This window comes from Kogia breviceps, chromosome 18, assembly GCF_026419965.1.
Source record: "Kogia breviceps isolate mKogBre1 chromosome 18, mKogBre1 haplotype 1, whole genome shotgun sequence".
Classification (NCBI taxonomy): domain Eukaryota; kingdom Metazoa; phylum Chordata; class Mammalia; order Artiodactyla; family Physeteridae; genus Kogia; species Kogia breviceps.
Window position 1 is genome coordinate 41612817 of NC_081327.1, and position 24218 is coordinate 41637034.

General features: G+C 36.8%; 1 protein-coding gene across 9 annotated transcripts in view; it reads left to right on the forward strand.

The window, feature by feature from the left end:
* Nucleotides 1–24218, forward strand: part of NFAT5 (nuclear factor of activated T cells 5) — a 131234-nt gene that overhangs the window by 7579 nt on the left and 99437 nt on the right. For 3 of the 9 annotated variants that reach the window (XM_067018255.1, XM_067018258.1, XM_059044789.2), the window contains one exon: nt 20457–20581. The exons of the other annotated variants lie outside the window; for them this stretch is intronic. The gene's annotated coding sequence lies outside the window, so the exon portion shown is untranslated. The remainder of the gene's footprint in view (nt 1–20456; nt 20582–24218) is intronic. 9 annotated transcript variants of the gene reach the window in all.

The window sequence follows — 24218 nt, forward strand, 5'->3', positions numbered from 1 at the left end:
AAAATAGATTTTTTTCTCTTGCTTTTATTTTTAATATTTACTTGATAAGTAGGTACTGATTATTACTGCTGGCCAGCCATGAATCCTTATCACTTCTTTCCCATTCAGAAATGTTATTATTAGTCCTTTAGTAAATTTGGTACTTGGTTTTGAAAGTGAGACAAGAACAGAAAAGTTACTAATAAATAGTGAGCCAAGTTGATTACTCTTACCTTTATAAATTTAATTTTAGTTTTTTGTTGTTTTTCTTTTAAAATCTTTTTAGATCAAGACTCTAGATGCAGGACCTGATTCTTTCTTTCTTCCTTCCTTCCTTGCTGTGTTGGGTCTTCGTTTCTGTGCGTGGGCTTTCTCTAGTTGCAACAAGCGGGGGCCACTCTTCATCGCGGTGTGCAGGCCTCTCACTGTCGCGGCCTCTCTTGTTGAGGAGCACAGGCTCCAGATGCGCAGGCTCAGTAGTTGTGGCACACAGGCCTAGTTGTGGCACACAGGCCTAGTTGCTCCGCAGCATGTGGGATCTTCCCAGACCAGGGCTCGAACCCGTGTCGCCTGCATTGGCAGGCACATTCTCAACCAATGTGCCACCAGGGAAGCCCTAGTTTTAGTTTTAAAAAATCTGTGTAAAGCAGTCTTTATAGGACATGTCAAAAGAAAGTGTTGGTAAAGAGAAGAAAGAATAATAAATTCAGTGTTAGTAATAATTGAAGTCATTTTTTGAGCAATTTGTGTGTACCAGCATTTTACAGATATTTTCCACGTTTAATCCTCAGAAAAGTCCTGTGAGATAGTATCAGTATCCCTATTTCATAAAGGAGGAAACTGAGGTACAGAGGGATTCACTAATTTTCTTAAGGTTACATAGCTAGTGGAGGAGTCTGGTTTTTGAAACTTGACTATTTTACCCCAGAGTTTTGAGTTTATACTTACTTTATTAAAATACAAACATTTGATAATTGGCATTTACACTTCAGGCCCTAAAAATATTACACCACTGTTCAGATGGTATATAAAGAGTACTTTGTGTAGATTTCTTTAACTTAACAGTTCCCATAAAGTAAGGAGAGAAATTCTATAAGCCACACATAAAAATCAGTAAAGATTATGATGATGACCCTTTTTAGTAATATTTTAGCACTCAAAATTAGAAAGTCATTTCCTGGCTTTTGTGCATGTCTACGCAGGCCTCTCACTGTTGTGGCCTCTCCCGTTGCGGGGCACAGGCTCCGGATGGGCAGGCTCAGCGGCCATGGCTCACAGGCCCAGCCACTCCGCGGCATGTGGGATCCTCCCAGACCGGGGCACGAACCCGTGTCACCTGCATTGGCAGGCGGACTTTCAACCACTGCGCCACCAGGGAAGCCCTGGTGCATGTCTTTAAGATTTAGCTGAAGCACACTGCTGGTTGAACCACCTCTGTTTTGACTGTTGATGGTGCTCAAAAGTGAAAAGGAAGGGGAAGGGTAAGCAAGCCACCACCTATGGAGAACTGCTTTAAAAACGGAAGATGCCATGGGGCTCTTGATTTCTTTGGCAGTAGTTTTGTGGAAGCATAGAAGTCATTGCACCCTATTTCTGCTGGTATGTTTCAGAGCACAACTAAACCTGAGAAGAGATGAGCAACAGAAAAAGCAGTACTCATAGAGCCTTGAGAGTTAGTTCTATTTATTGTCGTGGTTGGTGTTTGTTTCTGAGCTTCCTGAAAATTCTGTTAGGCAGTAGTAAATTTGCATTTTAATTCTAGTTAAGCCTTGAGACCATGTGGAAAATCGTGTAAGCATTCCTTTTCTTCAGCAGAGACATTGTCATCAGTCTTGCTTACCTTAGAGTTGTGAGGAAGAATAACTGAAATAATGTTAGAGGATTTTGAAAACTATGAAATGATATACGAATAGATATTTTGCATAGGGCCCTATTTTTTTATTTTTATTTTTGGTGGTACGCGGGCCTCTCACTGTTGCGGCCTCTCCCGTTGCGGAGCACAGGCTCCAGATGCGCAGGTCCAGAGGCCATGGCTCACGGGCCCAGCCGCTCTGCGGCATGTGGGATCTTCCCGGACCGGGGCACGAAACTGTGTCCCCTGCATCGGCAGGCAGACTCTCAACCACTGCACCACCAGGGAGGGAAGCCCCCATAGGGCCTTGTTAATTTACTTTGGTTCTTCTTTCAACTGTCTGTCTCTCTTTTTTTCCCCCAATCTTCCCATTCTACCCATGTCTCCATTTTCTCATGGTACTGTCTACCTTTTGCTTGTTGGTTCTGCTGTTACTTCTTGTATCCTTTCTCTCCTTCCCCTCTCTTTTAGAAAAACAAACCATCCTTATAGAGGTACACAGGTACACCCATTTCAAGTGTTCCTTGAGTTTTTAACAGGTGTATACATTTGTGTAATCACTACAGACAAGATACAGAACATTTCAGTCATCCTGTTAAGCTACCTCTTGATCTTTTGTAGTAAATTCTGCCCACTCCAGCCCCTCAGGAAAACTGATCTGTTTTTCCATACCAAAGATTAGTTTTGCCTTTTTTTAAGAATTTTGTGTAAATGGATTTATACAGTACACACTATATTTACAGTATACAGTGTGTACTCTTTTCTCTTTAACTTTTGTTGTTCAACCACCATAACCTTCTAGAAAGGAAAGCTAGTTTTTTAAAGGACATAAAGTTAATAAGGCATTTTTTATTCTCTTATATATTCCTATTTTCTATAATGTAGCCAAATGTAGTTTTTTAGAGATGATTTTTTTATGCTTATGTGCAAGGTTATAGGTTACTTAGTCATAATATTATTATATTATAGTTATAATATTACATAGTAATAATATAATAATAATATTATTCTTTCACTCAAAGTGAATTCACCCATATATCCTGGCCACATATTGCTTATAGTTTAGTAAAAGAGATTGTATGTAAATAAACAGTGATAACACAGAGTTTTAAAGGGTTTTGTAATTCAATCTGGAATGAAGAATGAAGTTAATATGAAGTTCCTATTAATAGGAAAATACTTTTGTGCGAAGTATACCTGAGCATATAGTTTGCCCCTATACTTAATAACTGTAAATTGAAGTTTAAAACTTTAAACTTTCTTTTTAAAATAGTTTAAGTCTTCAGAGGGTTATAGAGTTGAAGAGTATGTAGGTAGGGGGTATGTACTTATTTGTACTCTGATTATTTCTGTAGGTTAAGCATAAATTAGGTAAAAACAACATGAGCTTTCTGTCCCATGTAAGTGAGCAGTACTATCTTGTGCCTAACTGTAAAAATACTACTGTAAATGATAATTAATGATAATAAATTAATGTTCACAAGTTGTAAATTTATAACTTGTGAACATTATAGGCTCAATTTATAAGCGCCTAGATAATGGGCAGTTATAGGTACTCTAGAAACACTAAATCAAAAGTTTACTTGAGTAAGTTTTTATAAAATTGTGTTGTGACCTCCAAGACTTTTTTCTATATTCCTTTTTCATTTTTATTGTTAGGTCATACTCTCTAGACTATTAGATTAATGTAGAGTGAATGAATGGGAAATATAAACATATAGTTGAATTTTATAATTTTAAAATTATTTTTGAAGAACTTTTCATTTTCTTAGTTTATTTTTACCTATCATGTTGAGTACAGGGTGAAAATTTATATATAATATTTGAATAACATGCTTTGGATAAAATTACTACTTAATTCCTTTAAAAAACTCATTGCTTTAAAAAAAACTGGGTAATGAAGTAATTGAAGAACAGAAAGTAATTAGTTAACCAAATTGCTACTCTGTTATAGTAAACATAAATAACATGTTTATAGTATATAGTAAATAAAAACTAAAAAATAACTTTGAGGATGTTTTTCAATCAAACTTCACAAGAATGGATAGAATCAACACTGTAAATTCTGCACAGAAAAAAAAAATTTAGTGCATAGTGAATTGAGAACAAATAAACAGAAGAGTTGAAATTGAAGAATATGAAGTTTTTCTTAGAAATTAAAAGTGGTAGAGATAATAATAAGTAAAGTCCCACTTATTTATCTGACTTGTGAATAGAAACCCAGTTTCAAAAACATGGGCTTCCGTGGTGGCGCAGTGGTTGAGAGTCTGCCTGCCGATGCAGGGGACATGGGTTCGTGCCCCGGTCCTGGAAGATCCCACATACCGCGGAGCAGCTGGGCCCGTGAGCCATGGCCACTGAGCCTGCGCGTCCGGAGCCTGTACTCCGCAACGGGAGAGCCCACAACAGTGAGAGGCCCGCGTACCGCAAAAAAAAAAAAAAAAAAAAAACAACCACACGCATTACTTAATAGCTGTGTGATTTTAGGCAAATTACTTAACCTTTCTTGACTCAGTTTGTTCTTCTATAAAGTGGAGACAGTAGACTTATATAATTTGTTATGAGGATTGGATGAGTTAATATTTCTAAAGAACTTGGAATAATGCTTGGCACATAGTAAGCACTATATAAGTATTTGTTAAATAAGTATAAAATTTATATCTACAGGTAAGTTATTTGGCAAACATACTTACTCAAGATGTAGCAAGAAACCGGGATTTTATTACTATGCATAAGCTTCTGAACACCTAAATCAGATGTTGCTAAATTTATATACTAAGGTTTAGGCATTCACAGCACTATGTTGTGCAGGATTAATCTTCCTAAAATACAAATCTAATCATATTGTTTACTTAAAAATCCTATAATGGTGTCCATGGGCTTTAGGGTGAAATCCACATTCTTAAAGACTTGGTTCCTGATTATCTTTTTATTTTAATTGAGGTGAAATTCATAGAACATAAAGTTCATCGTTTTAACAGTTAAAAATTTTTTTTTTATTTTTTATTTTTGGCTGCTTTGGGTCTTCATTGCTGCGTGCGGGCTTTCTCTAGTTGCGATGAGCGGGGGCTACTCCTCGTTGAGGTGCGTGGGCTTCTCATTGCAGTGGCTTCTCGTTGTGGAGCACGGGCTCTAGGCATGTGGGCTTCAGTAGTTGCAGCACACAGACTCAGTAGTTGTGGCACGCATGCCCTAGAGTGCACGGGCTTCAGTAGTTGCAGCTCATGGGCTCAGTAGTTGTGGCTTGTGGGCTCTAGAGCACAGGCTCAGCAGTTGTGGCACATGGGCTTAGTTACTCCACGACATGTGGGATCTTCCTGGACCAGGGATTGAGCCCATGTCCCCTGCATTGGCATGTGAATTCTTAACCACTGCGCCACCAGGGAAGTCCCCATTTTAACAGTTTTAAAGTGTATAATTCAGTGAGCTTTAGTCCATTTGCAGTGTTGTGTAACCAGCATCAGTATATAATTCCAGAACATTTTCATCACCCCAAAAAGAAACCCATTACTCATTTAACAGTCATTTCCCATTCCCTTCCACGTCCCCAGCTCCTGGTAGCCACTCATCTGCTTTTTGTCTCTATGAATTTGCCTATTCTAGACATTTCATATAAAAGAAATCATATAATATGTGGTCTTTTGTGACTTCTTGTTTCACTTAGCATAATGTTTTCAAGGTTCATTCATGTTGTAGCATGTATCAGTATTTCATTTCTTTTTATGGGTGGATAATATTCCATTAGATGGATACATACTACTATGTTTATCCATTCATTAGTTGATGGACATTTGGGTTATTTTGGCTATTATGAACATTTGTGTACAAGTTTTTGTGTGTACAGATGTTTCATTTCTCTTGGGTATATACCTAGGAGTGGAATCGCTGGATCATATGGTAACTCTATATTTAACTTTTGGAGGAACTGCCAAACTGCTTTCTGCAGTGGCTGCACCATTTCACATTTTCAGCAGCAATGTATGAGGGTTCTGATTTCTCCACATTCTTGTCAACACTTACTCTTATCTTTTTGATTATAGCTATCTCTGGTTGGGTATGAAGCAGTCTTCTGTGGTTTTGATTTATATTTAACTAATGACTAATGATGTTGAGCATCTTTTCATATGTTTATTGGCCATTAATATAGCTTCTTTGGAGAAACGTCTGTTCAAGGCTTGGCTCATTTTAAAATTGAATTATTTGTCTTTTCATTGTTGAATGTAAGAGTTTTTTATATATTCTTTATACAAGTCCCTTATTAGATATATGATTTGCCAAAATTTTCTCCTGTTCTGTGAGCTGTCTTTTCACTTTCTTGGTAGTGTCTTTTGATGCACAAATGTTTTTAATTTTCTCGAAGTCTACTTTATCTTTTTTGTTGTTGCTTATACTTTGTGTCATATTTAAGAAACTGCTGCCTAATCCAAGGTCACAAAGATTTACACCTATGTTTTCTTCTGAGAGTTTTATAGTCTTGGCTCTTACATTTAGGTCTTTGATCCATTTTGAGTTAATTTTTGTCTATGGTGTGCAGTCTGTGGTGTGTCATTCTTTTGCATGTGTATATCCAATTGCCCCCAGTACTATTTGTTGAAAAGACTATTGTTTCCCTTTGAATGGTCTTGGCAACCTTGTTGAAAATCAGTTGATTATAGGCATATGGGTTTATTTCTGGATTCTCAGTTCTTTTCTATTCATCTATATGTCTATTCTTATGCTACTAACGCACTGTCTTGATTACTGTAGCTTTGAAATTGGGAAGAGTGAGTCTTCCAATTTTGCTCTTCTTTTATAAGATTGTTTTGGCTATTCAGGGTCCATTGAATTTCCATTTGAATTTTAGGATCAGCTTCTCAATATCTGCAAAAAAGAGAGCTGCGGGGCTTCCCTGGTGGCGCAGTGGTTGAGAATCCGCCTGCCGATGCAGGGGACATGGGTTCGTGCCCCGGTCCGAGAATATCCCACATGCCGCGGAGCGGCTGGGCCCGTGAGCCATGGCCGCTGAGCCTGCGAGTCCAGAGCCTGTGCTTCGCAACGGGAGAGGCCACAACAGTGAGAGGCCCGCATATCACAAAAAAAAAAAAAAGAGAGAGAGCTGTGATTTTAATAGGGATTGCATTGAATCTGTAGGTCAGTTTGAGGAGCATTGCCATCTTAATAGTATTCAGTCTTATCCTCTATGAACATGGGATGTGTTTCCTTTTATTTAGGTCTTTAATTTCTTTCAACAGGGTTTTGTAGTTTTCAGAGTATAAGTTTTACATTTTTTAAACATTTAAGTATTTTATTCTTTTTGATCATTGTTTTTAATTGTTAATAAAATTATGGAAATAATTTGGAGAAGGGTTTTTCAAAACTTAGGAGAGCTTTAGTATTTTTTAAAATAAGTTTATTTTATTTATTTATTTTTGGCTGTGTTGGGTCTTCGTTGCTGTGCGTGGGCTTTCTCTAGTTGAGTTGAGTGGGGGCTACTCTTCGTTGTGGTGCGTGGGGTTCTCACCGCAGTGGCTTCTTTTGTTGCGGAGCACAGGCTCTAGGCGTGCAGGCCTCAGTAGTTGTGGCTTGCGGGCTCTAGAGCACAGGCTCAGTAGTTGTGGCCCACGGGCTTAGTTGCTCCGTGGCATGTGGGATCTTCCCTGACCAGGGCTCGAACCTGTGTCCCCTGCATTGGCAGGCGGATTCTTAACCACTGCACCACCAGGCAAACCTGAGGTTTGGTATTAAAGTACTAGATTATGCGTTTGTTCAGGAAATGAAACTGAAACCACAATAAGGTAATTGTACAATATTAGAATCAGCCATGGACTTAAAGCCGCAGTAAACCATAAAGAACATTTAGTAGAGTCCAGTTTTGTTTAAAAAGTTATACTGGATGGTATTTATCTCTAGGACAGGGACTATACCTCACATTCTCTCAGCATCTGGCACAAGTGCTTATATCCAAAAAGTGCTTGAATGAATGAATACCACATCCAGAAAAGAAGGAAGGAATGGTATTGGAAGTGTGAGAGGATTCTGCTCTAGTTATATACAACCATGTAGAAAGCTTTAATTGGAATAATAATTGGATTAAAATGATTATAGGTGGAAACCTAGACCTTTAAAAAATTGGAGCTATTTAATCGGTAAAGGCAAAGGTTTAGGTAATTAAGATGAAAATGGAGGTGGATTTGTTCACTAAATCTGGAATACTCAAATAAGAAGGTTCTCTTGAAGCTTGACCACTTTCACCTATTTCATTCACAACCTTCACCTTCCCCTGCCCCCACAACCCCCAATCTGTTCTCTGTATCTTTTAGTTCAATTTTGAAGAAAAAAATTTTTTCATTACTCATATAAGTGAGATCATATAGTATTTGTCTTTCTCTGACTTATTTCACTTAGCATAATGCCCTCAAGGTCCATTCATATGTTAAATGGTGAGATTTCCTTCTTTTATATGGCTGAGTAATATTCGTGTGTGTGTATGTGTGTGTATCACATCTTCTTTATCCATTCATTTGTTAATGGACACCTTGGTTGTTTCCTTGTTTTGACTGTTGTAAATAATGCTGCAGTGAAAATGAGGGTGCAGATATCTTTTCAAGACAGTGATTTTGTTTTCTTCAGGTAAATATCTAGAAGTGGAATTGCTGGATCATGTAGTTCTAGTTTTAGTTTTTTGATGAATCTTCATACTGTTTTCTGTAGTGGCTGCACCTGATTGGCATTCTTGAGCACAGGAATTGATTATATTTAAATAAAAACATGTCAGTTAAATGAGAGAAACACTTAGGTGACTGGCTATAAACAAATACAATATGAAGAGTCTGACTGTACTTCATTTTATTGATTAGGACAACTATTTCTGTATATTTAGTTTAATAGCAGCAAAATACTGCTTGTGCTATTAAACGTATTTGTTATACTTAAGAACATATTGACTTTAATATATTGCTAAACATATAAATGTTTTAAAGTAAAAGCACTGATGCAATAAAAATGTTAAATATTGATAAGCATATAAAAAGATTTTCAACATCATTAGTCATTGGGGAAATGCAAAGCAAAACCACAGTGAGATACCACTTCATGCCTAGTAGGATGGCTGTAATCAAAAAGGCAGATAATAATAAGTGTTGGCAAGGATGTGGAGAAATCACCTCACACACTGCTGGTGGGAATGTAAAACAGTGCAGCCACTTTGGAAAATGATCTGATAGTTCCTCAAAGAGTTAAATATAGAGTTACCATATCCAGCAATCTCACTTCTAGATACATACCCAAGAGAAATGAAAACATCTGTACACATAAAATATACGTGTATATTTATAAACATATGTTCAGAGCAGCATTGTTCATAATAGCCAAAGTATGGAAACAACCCAAATGTCCATCAACTAATGAATGGATGGATAAACAAAATGTAGTATATCCATTTAATGGAATAATATTTGGCCATAAAAAGGAATCAGTTACTGATACATGCTGGATCATGGATGAATCTTGAAAGTATGCTTAGTGGAAGAAGCCAATCATGAAAGACCACATACTATATGATTCCATTTATATGAAATCTACAGAATAGACAAATCTAGAGAGGCAGAAAGTAGATTAGTAGTTCCTAGGGTGGAGGGGAGTGAGGGGGATTATAGTTAAAGGGCTCAGGGTTTCTTTTGAGAGTGATACAAATATTCTGAAATGTATTGTGATGATGGTTGCACAACTCTGAGTGTACTAAAAGCTAAGTGTCCACCAGCAGATGAATGGATAAATAAAATGTGGTATATACATACAGTGGAATATTATTCATCCTTAAAAAGGAATGAAATTCTGATATCACTTTACAACATGGATTAACCTTGAAAACATATGCTAATTGAAATAAGCCAGATACAGAAGGACAAATATTGTAAGTTTCCATGAGGTATCTAGAATAGAGACAGAAAGTGGAATAGTGGTCAGCAGGGACTATGGGGAGAGGGCAATGAGGAGTTATTCTTCAATAGGTACAGAGTTTATGTTTGAGGCAATGAAAATGTTCTGGAAATGAATACTAGTGGTGATTGTTGTACAACATTGTGAATGAACTTAATGCCATTGAATTGTAGACTTAAAAAAATGGTTACAGTAGTAAATTTTATGTATATTTTACCACACACACAAAATGTTAAAAAAACAAAAAATAATTTTAAGACTCTGAGATATACTAACTTTTTTTTTAAAGTTACTGAGACAGAGGTAATTGTGTGGTGGCACATGGAAGGGAGACTTTTTTCAGTTTCCCATTTAACACAGTATATTTTAGTTGTCTAAATCATCTAAATGTGCTTTAAATGTAGATAGGATCTAAATACTGAGTGTGCTACATCTTGAGTAATCAAAAAATTTTGATGAGCAAGATTAGACTACAGATGACTGTGAAAAATTCATGAAGTAGATTAACCTCGTTTAGTTTGGAATTTTTTTTTTTTTTTTTTTTTTTTTTCCGGTACGCGGGCCTCTCACTGTTGTGGCCTCTCCCGTTGCGGAGCATAGGCTCCGGACGCGCAGGCTCAGCGGCCATGGCTCATGGGCCCAGCCGCTCCGCGGCATGTGGGATCTTCCCAGCCGGGGGCACGAACCCGTGTCCCCTGCATCGGCAGGCGGACTCGCAACCACTGCGTCGCCAGGGAAGCCCTGGAAATTTTTTTGACTAATATGCATGGTTGATTCATTTTGTTGATTTCCTGAAAGCAAATGTTTATATTTAATAGTAGCAAGAGGATTGCAGTTTTCTAATAAATATCACAGAATTGTTACAGTGAGCTAGGAGGAAGAAAAACTGCATAAGTGAAGTGAGATACACTTCTGTAGCTGTGAAACTATAAACCCTACTGTCTTGAAACGTTGTTCTCTTTGTATTTGTATTATTAATTAGACATTAGTAGAGGATAATGAGGACCCTGGATAACTGCTAGATTTTGTTTTTTCATTTTCTTAATGGTATCTTTATGTATTTATTTTGACTTTTTGTCTTATATTAGAGTATAGTTGATTAACAATGTTGTGTTAGTTTCAAGTGTACAGCAAAGTGATTCATGTATACATATACATGCATCTATTTCACATACTGCTAGATTAAATATAGGTATAACTGTATTCATCAGAGTTCCTGAATAAGAGGCATTGCTGGCTAGTTTAGTATTTGTTTTGTGTGAACATGAAAGTGCTTAATTTATTTTTCTTTGATTTGTTATAGTCCTCAACTACTAAAATATTTATTTAAAAGGATGTTTTCTTAAATTATTGCCACAGCTCAAGTTTTAAGTTTGAGAATGTGAGAGAACTTGAACATGATTCAATGTTGAACATCACTTCAGTTTAGTGAAGTTAAATTTATCTTGACCGGTACTTGTGTGTTTACTGGTAAAGGCATATTAATCTGTGTATGAGTAGGCTTTATGAATAAATAATGTTTTAGGTATAAATTAGGCACTTTGGTAATTTATACAATAATTTTTGTAGAATGACTAGCGCTCTTACTGAGTACTAATTGCATCATAGATTCCTTGAGTACCCTATAAGCTTAATATTTCCCCTAATAATAGAAACCAACTTACTCCTAAGAATACTTAAGATTAGGTCTGTAATCACTGTTGCCTTTACTCATTTGTTGGAGTGCTTGAGGTGGCAAACTTCAGAGGGGAGATGGCTGCTAATTCTAAAAATAGAAAGGTAACCAAGAGCTGAAAGATAGCTACGGAGTCGTTGTGTTCTCAGCATACTTGTTTTCTCACCATACTTGTTTGCTTATTTGTGTGTAAACCCAAAGTGCATTTTCCCTTAAATTTAGATGTGCTTTGTTCTCCTATACATCTACACTAGTATTTCTTGAACTTGTTAGGACTTTTCAGAAACATCAACTGTCAACCAACATGGCAACAAATTATATTTTGGAATCTCCCAAATAAAATAGATTTAAAAGTGAAATTTAGCGGTCGTTTATAATATGAGCAAAATAAAACAGAAAAAGTGAACTATGAGAAGTAAGGTCTTTTGGAAAAATCATTGTAGTTTGGACCCTATAATATTGCCCAGAAGAGAGTATATCCATTGGATATGCCAATTTAGAGGGAAATTGGTGGGAAAAAAGGTTCTAGGCCTTATTCCATTAAGAACTATTTGAATATTCACCACTGTCTAGTTCTGGAACAAAGATAGACCAGAGCATTACAGGGAGGGTCCTTCCCAGTGTGTTGGACCTCTTCCTTTTTAGTTGGATATTGTTCATCTACTTGTCCATTAATTGCATATTGCAGAGATTGTAGTAAGCATAGCTCTTCATAAAGGAGCTGGACAGTGTGTCCTGTGAGAACAGTACCTTTGTAACAACCAAATGTGGATGTGCTATAATAGGATGGATAAGCAAATCCACATTTGGATTGCTAAAAATCCTTAAATGTAGATAAAACTTCAACTTGGAAATTCAAAGGAAATTCAACTTGGAAATTCAAAGGATAAAAATAGAGTAAAAAAGTTTTATGAGTTAAAATGGCTATAAATAGACAGTAAAAAGCAATATCCCTAATTTTGGTATTCAACTAAGATTGACTAGAAACTTCAGAATGGTTCAGATCTCTCCTTTGAGTATTCAGGGTAAGGCTCTTGAATTCCAAATCCAGGAAATAAAAGAGAAGTGGTTTTTTTCTTTTTTTTTGGGGTGGGATCTGCATCAGGAAGGGTTTTATTTGATACTTTGTTTTTCATTATTCTTTCTCTGTGTATTTTGTCTTTCATCATAGGTGACTCTTTGACACCCCAGATATCTAAAGAGCTCCTTACTTTGACATTTGTATGTCTTCTCGGTACAGATTTTAATGAGTGCTAACCAGGTGACTTAATACAAGTATGCTGAATGAACCAATAAATTGACAAATCTTGTTTTAGGCAATTAGGTGATGATATACAACAGAGTGGTTTCCTAATAATTTTAGGTTTGAGCATTTATTAAAAAACAAAAAACCATATTAGTCAAAGTTCAGGATTTTTCAGGAGAGGTGTTTCACATTACAGAACAGTATTATTTCTTCTTTGTATCATTAAAATAAAACTCAGTTGAATTTCAGCTTGTAAATATTGGAAAGTTGTTGTTCACAGTTATTTTGTCTCAGGTTAGAAGATTATAAGGAGAAAATAACTTCTAAAGTGGTTTAAACAGTCATATTTTAAGTTTAATGTTCTGTAAATTTCAAGTTATATTCTATATCTTTTTCTAGTCTTTTCCCCCCTTAGCCTGACAGGATGAAGATTGTCCCATTGTAATTATTTGTCAGTTTTGCTAAACATATTTTTTAATGGCTGCCTTTGGGCCAAGGGTATAAAAAGACATTGAGTCTTTGAGACATTGTCTCAAAGGTGAGTTGTTTTATAACATTTTAGTCAGGTAGTTGTGCTCTATTGCCTCACTCAGTTTCTCCATTGATATAAGGGTCCCACAGAAGTTATGTCGTGAGACTCTATTCTCTATAGCGGATCCAGTTCCAAGGTCTAATGCCCAACTACATAGGAACATTTCATATACCATTTTGTGGGGCTAGTATTCTTTTTTTTTTTTTTTCTTTCCTTTTTTCTTTTTTGTCTGCGCTGTGCAGTATGCGGGATCTTAGTTCTCGCACCGGAGATAGAACCTGTGCCCCCTGCAATGGAAGGACAGAGTCTTAATTAACCACTGGACTGCCAGGGAAGTCCCATGGGGCCAGTATCCTTGTTCAACAGCAATATTCTTGTTCTCTGACCATATAGAATTTAAAAACATTAAGGCGATTTGAAAAAACTTTTCTTCTCATTCTGTTACCATATTCTCTCCCCACATAATATATTAATAATACGGAGAGGGCAGTGTGTATAGTGGCTAAAGGTATGGGCCTTTGAGCAAGACTGCCTGGGTTCAGGTTCAGGTTATATTATACACTGGCTATGTGGCAGCTTGGACAAGTTCATTGACCTCTCTTTGCCTCAGTTTCCTCATCTGTAAGGTTCTGTTGATAATAGAGTTTACAGCATAGGGCTGTGAGAATTAAATGGGTTAATAGAAGTAAAGTACTTAGAATGGATGCCTAGCATAGGCTACTTAAGTTGATGTTATTATTACTGGAATATAGTTTCTGCATATTTTTTCAAAAGGAGTAACAAATATACCTTTATTTTACTATCATTAGTGCCAGAGAAAAAGTGGAAGACATCATATCTTAAATAAAGCAGAATAAGCATTGGTATTGGTCTTTTTGGCATTCTGTGTTTATGGCCATATATCTTTGGGTGGTTTCTTGATATATCTGACTTTAGGAATTATAAGAGTACCAAAGTTTCTTGGGTTTGAAAACAAGAATTTGTGCCAGTGCAAGAGAAACTGTACTGCCAGCCATCTCTTCTTTACTAATGATTGTATTGTCCAGAGTGTCTGTTTTTTAAGGCTCCATTTTCTTATTCTGGGAGAATAAGACAAAGGGAAAAAGCTTTAGATAGTTGGTACCAGACTGGCTTCTGTGGAAAAATTAACTTACTCTTGTATTTTATTTGCAATTCAGTTAACCTAGAGGTACCTTTGTGGTGGGGGAAAAAGTACAGAATTTATAGTTAGGAGGCATAGTATTGGGCCTTCCCTGGTGGTCCAGTGGCTAAAACTCCTCGCTCCTAGTGCAGGGGGCCCGGGTTCAATCCCTCATCAAGAAACTAGATCCTGCATGCATGCCACAACTAAAGATCCCACAGGCCACAACTGAGACCCGGCGCAGCCAAAATAAATAAATTAATAAATATGTATTTTTATTTTTTAAATTTTATTTTATTTTTCAGTACGCGGGCCTCTCACTGTTGTGGCCTTTCCCGTTGCGGAGCACAGGCTCCGGATGCGCAGGCTCAGCGGCCATGGCTCACGGGCATAGCCACTCCGCGGCATGTGGGATCTTCCCGGACCAGGGCACGAACCCACGTCCCCTGCATCGGCAGGCGGACTCTCAACCACTGCGCCACCAGGGAGCCCTAAATATGTATTTTTAAAGTGGCTTAAGTTGAAGCTCTTAAAAAAAAAAAAGAAACATAGTATTTTAAAATACCTGTTTCACGTTTTGCTAGTCATTTCTTTTTATCCTTTTATCCTCATTTCCTCTTGTCTAACAGGGTTATTATGAAGTTTATATGAAATAATGGTTTTCATTATGCTAGTGCTTTTAAACATTATTTGAATGTGAATCCAATTTTTTCTGGATATTTTGAGGAAAAGTCGATATATTGAAGGAAAGAATGTTAATTTTTTAGGACAAGTTATTCTTTTAGGGTGTTTAAGATATTTTTAATAGAAATTTTTTAAAAATTGAAAACTTAGTTTTTTCAGATTATAATACAATTATACTTTTTATGCTTATTTCAAAAAAAGGTAGGTCATTGTATGACATATAAAGCATATAAAGTAGAAAAGGAAAATAATATATAATCCTACCATACAGAGATAACAACTGTTCACATTTTGACATACAGTATGTCATTCTGTGTTGTTCTTTTCTGCGCAATGTGGATATTTTACATTTATTTATTTTTTTCTAAAATAGAATCATATTGTGCTTTTTTTCTTAGTATGTTTTGGACACCACTCTAGGTAATAAATGGAACATAATGTAGCGTTTTTTAAATTATAAAGACTTCAAACAATATAACAAATACGAAGAATAAAAGTTAGAAAAGATCCCACCTCTCATAGATAACCACTATTATATTTCTATGCATATATATATTTTTTATGTAAATGGGATTATTTTTATATGGTTTTATACTGTTTATAGCCTGCTTCCTTTACTCAACAATATGTTGTAGATGTTTTCTGTGGTCCAAATAGATCTGTGTCTTTATTTATTTTCATTCATTCATTTATTTATTTATTTATTTATTTATTTATTTATTTATTTATTTATTTATTTTTGCGGTACGCGGGCCTCTCACTGTTGTGGCCTCTCCCGTTGCGGAGCACAGGCTCCGGACGCGCAGGCTCAGCGGCCATGGCTCATGGGCCCAGCCGCTCTGCGGCATGTGGGATCTTCCCGGACCGGGGCACGAACCCGTGTCCCCTGCATCGGCAGGCGGACTCTCAACCACTGCACCCCCAGGGAAGCCCCTGTGTCTTTATTTTTAATAGCTACATTATGTTTCATAATATGGATGTACCATCACTGCCATCATTTATGTAACTACTCTAGTGATGACATTTAGGATGTTTCTGGTTTTCATTTTTATAAACAATGTTGCAGAGAACATTTTTGTATATGCATATCTTTGCAAACTTAACTATATTTTTTCTTAATTTAAATTTATAAAAGTGTAATTACTGGGAAAAAGCATGTACACATGTGAAATACAATGACCCTGTTGCCTTATTGCCTCCAAAAAGGTTTTACCAATTTATATCCATTAGCAATACCAATTTCCTGGAACCTTTGCCAGTACCAAGTATTATTTTTTAAAGACTATTTCAGTTTCATATGCTATGCTATCTTATTCTTTTAGCCATTAAGATTGAATATTTTTCATATATATATTGGCCATTGTGTATCTTTTTGAATTGTCTGTTCTTGTCCTTTGCTAAATTTGCTATAGGAGTCTTCATTTTCCTCCTAATTCATTTAAAATTTCCTAAAAAGGGAAATTATAATTATTTTTTTTTGCATGAAATGTGGTAATTAGTTGTCATTGATGTTTTTCTGTCAAAAATTGGTAAAGTGTCTATAAGCTTTTTATCATCTCAAACTCCAAAGATCCACAGATCTTGAGTACTTTACATGTGCTTTATAGGATTAAGATACAAGTAGATCATTGTGTTTTCATTTTTAAAACAGTATAGTGGTGGCACAGAAACAGACATATAGCTCAATAGAACAGGATCAAAAGCCCAGAAATAAACCGACGCACTTATGGTCAATTAATCTACGACAAATGCGGCAAGAATACACAGTGGAGACAAAACAGTGCCTTCAGTAAGTGGTGGTGGGAAAACTGGACAGCTACATGTAAAAGAATGAAATTAGGGACTTCCCTGGTGGTGCAGTGGTTAAGAATCCTCTTGCCAATGCAAGGGACATGGGTTCGATCCCTGGTCCGGGAAGATCCCATGTGCTGTGGAGCAACTAAGCCTGTGTGCTACAACTATTGAGCCTGCGCTCTACAGCCCGCGAGCCACAACTACTGAAGCCCACATGCTCTAGGGCCCATGTTCCTCAACAAGAGAAGCCACCACAGTGAGAAACCCGCGCAACGCAACGAAGAGTAGCCCCTGCTCGCTGCAACTAGAGAAAAGCCCGTGAGCAGCATCGAAGACCTGACGCAGCCAAAAAAAAAAAAAAAAAAGAATGAAAATTAGTACGTGCTCTAACACCATATATAAAAATAAACTCAGGATGGATTAAAGACCCAAATATAAGACCAGGTACTATAAAACTCCTAGAGGAGAGCATAGGCAGAACACTTATTTGCCATAAATCGCAGGAATATTTTTTTGGATCCATCTCCTAGAGTAGTGGAATTAAAAACAAAAAATAAACAAACAGGACCTAATTAAACTTAAAAACTTTTGCACAGCAAAGGAAACCATAGAAAAAACAAAAAGAAAACCTGTGGACTGGGAGAAAATATTTTGAAGGATATCCTTGTTTGCTGGAAATACATACTAAAGTATTCGAAGGTGATGTGGCATCATGTTTGCAACTACTCTCAAATGGTTCAAGAAAAAAGAAGAAAGTTCTTTGCACTGTACTCACAACTGTTTTTATAAATTCAGGATTTTTCCAAAAAGTACATAGAGGCACATGTGCACACACTTTCACTAAAAATTTAATAGTTAATTACTATGTGATCCAAATATTCAATTTCATAACTAGTAATTTTACTCTTTAAAATTGCAATTTCCAAAGAAATGAATATATCAAAGAAAACAAGCTTATTTCACATCTTCATATTTGGATACATGATGGTAAAAAGATAATCTACATCGGCCTCCCTCTCATCTCACTTTTGCTACCATTTCTGCCTGAAATCAATCAAACAAAACCAAATACTCTGGTAGAAAAAGGTAGTCTGGGTCACAAAATATATCACAAGTTATCTTCTCCTGGTCATACTTACTTGTTTGATACCATACATATGTCAGACTCACAAGCTCAGTATTTTTAACTATGCCATCCCCTCTTCACTAACACTGTCAACCTGATAGACCAACAATTAATTTAAACATTCATTCAACATTTATTTATCTCCTCTACTGGACTAAGGACACAATATAAGAGGAAATCACTCTTGTGAAGTTCACAGTTGAGAGAAAATAAAATTAGTCAAGTTTAAAGTAATGCAGTATGTGATTTACTAGAAATATGGGATGTTACGCAAGTGGAGAAAAGGGAATCCTTAACACTATCTGTAAAGGATCAGAGAAGGCTGCACAGGGTATGTGACACCTGAGGTCAGTCTTGAACACTGAAATGGGTATTTGACAGACATAGTTTTTAAATTCAAAATTAATGGTAATTTTATTTTTTTGTGAAGAGTTGAGAAAATTCCAGATTTAACTACATTTTTTCTAGTTATATTAGTGCTAAAAATGAATAAGCTAGTTTTAGGTTACCAGTGTGTTTTGAAGATTATAGATATGTGTATACCTTTACTAAATATGAATAAATGAATTCAATCTTTCTGTACCATGTGGCATGCAGGATCTTAGTTCCCCGACCAGGGATCCAACCCGAGCTTCCTGCAGTGGAAGTGCGGAGTCCTAACCACTGTACCGCCAGGGAAGTCCCTAAACAACAAATCTTAGTCAGAATTTTATTTTAACTGGTCAAGTTTTTAAAAATGTGACTCTTACTGAGTTCCTATATCTGTCTGTCTTTATAGAAGATGCATAGTGAAACATAACATCTAAGAAGGAGACTGGAATGGCATTTGCAATAACTTTAATTCACCTCTAGTATTACAGCACAGTTACATTTTTAATAAAGTAATTTTGAGAATATAGATATAAAGGTTGTAATCCCAAAACTGGCAGGTGTGTAGAATAGGATGAGGAAAAGGAGGCAAATTAGAGGACGAAAACGGTAAATTGAAATGAGTTTATTATTATAAGAAACTATGACTTTTTTGGTACAGTATAAGAATATAAGATTATCAGCATGTTTTAAATATAAAAACTTGCATTTTAACCTGTTTTCATGTTTGAACTTTTTTCCCAGGTGCTATTTTCAGCTGTAGCTGTTAGAGGGCTGAATTTATTCCAGTCTACCTAGTTGTTCATTAACCTATTAGCACTTGACTAATAGGTTCAGAAAAATCTACTGCTTGTTAGTTGAAACTGCTAAGAGCTGGAATTGGAACTATTCTGCTTCTAGTATATCTTCCAAATCTGATTTCATTTTGAGAAAAGTTCCATTTAACTTTAATAGACTGACTTACCATGTTATGATAAACAACAAGTAGGATTATTTCTGTTATAGGAGAGTGGGCAAGTAGATAGCTTACATTAGTTTTGTATTACACTTCGCCCACAACTTTGTAGAGTACTTTGATATACATTACTTCATTTAATCTTTTTGCACCTAAGAGGTATAGTTATCATCTACATCTTATAGATGATAAAACCCAAACCCCAAATGATTAAGAGACTTGCCCAAGTTGGCACTGTTAATCAGTAGAACGGCTAGGTTTAAAAAGGTATTCTGTGGGCTTCCCTGGTGGCACAGTGGTTGAGAGTCCACCTGCTGATGCAGGGGACACTGGTTCGTGCCCCGGTCCGGGAAGATCCCACATGCCGCGGAGCGACTGGGCCTGTGAGCCATGGCTGCTGAGCCTGTGCGTCCAGAGCCTGTGCTCCGCAATGGGAGAGGCCACAACAGTGAGAGGCCCGCATACTGCAAAAAAAAAAAAAACCCCAAAAAGGTATTCTGACTTCTGTTCTGTTCCTTTTTTGTTGTTGTTGTTGTTCCTTTTTTTTTTCTGTAACCTTGGCCAAGATCATTTATTTACTGACTGACTGCACATATAATAGTAAAAGACAAAAATATGATTCCTGCCCTAACTGAGCTTACCTTCTAGTTGGGGAGACAGCCTAAGAAATAATCCGTTAAAAATAGTATGCTCAGTGCTCTGAAAGGGAAATACAGATTGATGAAGTGGGACATGAGAAGGTGCCAATGTGCCAGGGAATCAGAGAGGGGCTTTTGGTAGAAGGTGACATCCAAACTCAGTCCTGAAATTATAAAAATTCATCAGGTGAAGGTGGAGTGGCTGTGTTGGAGAAAGAATGTTTTAGGCAAAGGGGAGACTATCATATTGGAAAATTTGGAGATGAGCAAGAGCTTAGTATGTTGGAGAATTGAAAGAAATTCAATTCTCATAGAGCTAGATCTCATAGAGCTAGAGATTGGGGAAGAGCAGAATAAGGGAGGGAAAAGGTATAGCTGTGCAACATGTGGTAAACCAAGGCTGGATATGATAACCTGAATCAGCAACACAATGCAGAGAAGAGACCCTCAGGTATCATAGAAAGCTGAATAAATGTGATAGAGATATCATAGTCAACTAGTGATATTTTATACAGTTATTACATATGTCTTGTGTTTTCTTTGTACAGTGAAGCTCACATGATCCTAATAGTTGAAAACAGGTAACTGCACTCTTCACCATGGTGAATCTTGGAGATCAGCTCTGGCTATGAGATTCTTTTGCAACCATTTCTACTCTGGCTTCCCTACTCTGGTATGTGTGGGTTAATCTTCCTCCAATGTGTTCTAAAGTAGGTCTTGGACCCAAAGTTAATAGAGGATAAATAAGTAAGTGAGGGTTACCCTTGATGGACCTTAATAGTTATCTCTGTTGTCTAGAGAAGATGTTAGGGAGAAAGTAGGAATGGAGGGGTAGAAATTATAATTTGTTGCCATAATGGTATTCAGTTAATTTTTAAGCATAAATTTAGGTCATTAATATACTGAATATTAAGGTATTTGGGGAGGTGGCCATTTATTCATTTATTCAATATATTTTGTGCTCAGTGCTTTAAAGAGGCTTACCATTATTAATAGGGCAGACAGACACAATTTCAGCATAGTTTGGTAAGTGCTACTTCAAAATAATTTCATGCTAAAAATAAGGCAGCAGAAGATAATGAGTTCCATTTTGGATATGTTGAAATTAAGACGCTTGTGGGATATTGAGTACCTACTATGTACCAAGCACTAATCTAGATGCTGGGGACACAGAATTAAAGAAAACAAAGTTCCTGCCTTCACCAGTTTATATTCTGGTAGTTGGAAAGAGACAATAAACAAATAATTATCAACTGTCAGAGGGTAAGATCAGGCAAATCCATAGAGAGAGAAAGTCAGTTAGTGGTTGCCAGGGATTTGGGGCATGAGGGAGTGGGGAATGACTTGCCAATGGATATGTAGTTTCTTTTTGGGTTATGAAAGTGTTCTGGAATTTTAGGTAGTGGTGATGACTGTAAAACTTTGTGAATAAACTCAAACCACTGAACTGTACAGTTTAAAGGGTGCCCTTTTGTTATGTAAATTATATCTAGATTTTTAAAAAATGGCAGGGAGTGAAAAAAACAAAGCAGGATTAGGAAGGATAATAAAGTGCCAGTGGGTGCTATTTTATATAGGGTGGTCAGAGTGCCTCAAAGAAGTGGTGCCTCATTTGTACAGAGACCTGAAGGAATTGAGGGAGTAAGCTATGGTAGTATGTAGGGAAAGAATTTTCCAGATGGAGGAATAGTAAGTTCAGCGGATTTGAGATTGGGAAGGTGCTTGGCATGTTCAAGAAACTACTAGTAAGGAGGCCAGTGTGGCTGGAGCAGAGTGGGTAAAGAGGAGAGTTGTAGAGACAGATGTTGGTGTGCTGAGATCATGTAAGGACTTTAGGTTTTACTCTGACATGGGAGCTGAGGAGTGATCCGAATTAGGTTTTAAATGGATTATTCAGGCTACAGTGTAGATAACAAACTATAGGAGTGAAATAGTAATTCAGTTAGGAGGCGCTTGCATTAGTCCAGGTGAGACAAGTAGACCAGGATTGTTGTACTGGAGGTAACAAGAAGTGGTGGAGTTCTGGATATATTTTGTAGGAAAAGCAGACAGGAATTGCTCATGGATTAGGTGTGGAGTGTGAGAGAAAAAAAAAAAGTGAAAGATGATAACCAAAATTTTTGAATTGAGCAAACTGGAAGAATAGATTTCTCGTTTAACGAGATGGTAAAGACTCTGGTGGGTTGGGGGAGAAGTAAATGAAGAGATTGGCTTTAGATGCATTAAGGATGAAATGTCTTTATAAGTATCCAAATGAAGATATTGAGTCAGTATTTATATCTAACAATCTGGAACTGGAAGCAAACATTGATAGTCGTCAACTTATGAATATCATGCAGTTGTGGTTCAAGTTGAAATTAACAATCAGGGGAGAAAAATAGGAAAGAAGAAGGTTGAGGATTCATTTCCCTGGGGAAAACACCCAAAATATTTAAGGGGAATGGAAAAAGTAGTAGACTAAAGAGGAATCAGAGAGGGAAGAAAAGAAATAGAAGATAATGGAGAGAAGGGTTTCCAGTAGTAGAGTCAGAAGTTGCAAATAAGTCACTTAGGAGTTTATTGGTGACAGAGAAATTTTAATGGACTAGTGGGAACAGAAGCCAAGTAGTAGTAGGTTGAGTAATAATTGTAAGTAGACGAAATAGAGGTAGCTAGTAAAGACAACTGTTGTACTAAGTGTGGTTGTGAAGGAAAGTGGAAGCTAGAAAGAGATACAATAGGAATAGGAATCTTGTGGAATGAGAGAGTTGAAGATAAAGGATAGGAGTTTATTAATAGAAGAAACTTTTCAAGGACCAAGGAAGAAAAAGGGATCTAGTACATAGGATTGCTTCTTCTCTTGGACCTAAAGGGACACAGGTAAGGATAATTTGTGTCTGGGAACGGAAATATGGGGAATTCATGCCTTTTAGCCTGCCTGTTTTCTCTCTGGAGCAGTAAACACTCATTTGCCAAGAATGATAGATAGAGGTTGGTGGCTTTAAGATGCGGGAGCTGAGGGAATTCTCTGGTAGTCCAGTGGTTAGGACTCCGTGCTTTCATTGCCAAGGATGCCGGTCCGATCCCTGGTGGTGGAACTAAGATCCTGAAAGCTGTGTGGCATGGCCAAAAAAAGAAAAAAAAAAAAAGATTTCATGAGCTACTCTGAGGAAAATCATGAATTCATAGTAGTACTAGTCTGTGTGTTTTTATTTTCTCCATTAAAGAATAGACCAGGACTCCACTGGTGGCACAGTGGTTAAGAATCCGCCTGCCAATGCAGGGGACACGGGTTCGAGCCCTGGCCTGGGAAGATCCCACGTTCCGTGGAACAGCTAAGCCCGTGCACCACAACTACTGAGCCTGCGCTCTAGAGCCTGTGTGCCACAACTACTGAGCCCACATGCCACAACTACTGAAGCCTGTGTGCCTAGAGCACATGCTCCACAACAAGAGAAGCCACTGCAATGAGAAGCCCGGGCACCACAACGAAGAGTAGCCCCAAAGCCGGCACACAGCAACAAAGACCCAATGCAGCCAAAAATAAATAAAAGAAAATAAATTTTTTAAAAAAAGAATAGACACTATGATTCAGGAATATTGAAGTTGAGTGGTTACGGTTATTGAGGATTGGGCATGATTAATAGGGTGAATATGTTAGAAAAATAAGGGCTGGGTAAAGGAATTCTTCAAGATACAACCTCATCTATTCCTTGAAGTTATCCTCCATTGGTCTTTTTCATTTGTTTCTTTTCACTGTTAATGCTGCCTTACGTTTAATCTATATAATTAACATGTATTTATATATTTATTTATCTTGTTTTTTAATATAGAAAGGTACAAAACAAGAATCATATGAAAGCCCATTGTATCTAGATATGACCATTATTAACATGTTAATTATTCTTTCAGCCATATCTCTCTGTACTCTATGATGTATACACATCTACTTATTTGTACATGTCTGCATAAATGGGATACAGCACATCCTGTTTTCTTATCTGCTTCCTGATATTATTATGTATAGATCTATTATAATTGTTATAATAGTTGCAAAGTACAGTAGTCGCTCAATATCCACCAGAGATTGGTTACAGGACCCCCAAGGAAGGATACCAAAATAAAATGCTCAAGTCCCTTATATAAAATAGCTAGTATTTGCATGTAACCTACACATATCCTCCCATATACTTTAAATCATCTCTAGGTTACTTATAATATCTAATATAATGTAAATGCTATGTAAATAGTTGCCAGCCTGTAGCAAATTGAAGTTTTGCTTTTGGGAACTTTCTTGATTTTTTTTTTTTTTTTTTTTTTTTTTTAACTGT